Raw genomic sequence first — 445 nt, 5'->3', positions numbered from 1 at the left:
GGTAGTTCCCTACTTTTGGAGGCAAGCCTAAATAAGTTGCCTGAAAATTGTTGAAATAACAGCAAAATGATGATTCATACAAAAAATGTATTTTGCATGAACACAATAACTTTTCAATTTATAAATACTCACTTCAACGGTTGTATATGTGCCGTGCTACCTAGTGACATCTCGCCAAGAAATGTATTTTCCTTGACATTCAGATTGGTGCATCTTATTGTGTCTACATTTTACTGGACTCCGGCTCTTTTGGTTCCAGAGTGACACTTGTATTTCTTGGCTATCTTGCTCCAACCTGATGTCACGTACTTGCTGATTATTTCTGAGTGACCTGGGGGCCTGGTCCTGTGACAGAAGATAAAAAGTAATAATATGTTTTTCTATAGGCAATAAAAGTACACAAAGTTAAAGGTGCAAATTAATCATTGGAGGGAGACCTATATAT

General features: G+C 36.9%; 1 long non-coding RNA gene across 1 annotated transcript in view; it reads right to left on the bottom strand.

Annotated features, from left to right (window-relative positions):
* Positions 1 to 445, bottom strand: part of LOC117114674 — a 10,440-nt gene that overhangs the window by 2,008 nt on the left and 7,987 nt on the right. The window contains exon 2 of the long non-coding RNA XR_004446413.1: positions 133 to 345. This is a non-coding gene — a long non-coding RNA (uncharacterized LOC117114674). The remainder of the gene's footprint in view (positions 1 to 132; positions 346 to 445) is intronic.

Source organism: Anneissia japonica, unplaced genomic scaffold, assembly GCF_011630105.1.
Source record: "Anneissia japonica isolate Jap-2015-1 unplaced genomic scaffold, ASM1163010v1 scaffold2026_len185144_cov178, whole genome shotgun sequence".
Lineage (NCBI taxonomy): Eukaryota > Metazoa > Echinodermata > Crinoidea > Comatulida > Comatulidae > Anneissia > Anneissia japonica.
The sequence above is the reverse complement of the archived record's forward strand: the minus strand, read 5'-3'. Positions and strand labels throughout refer to the sequence as shown.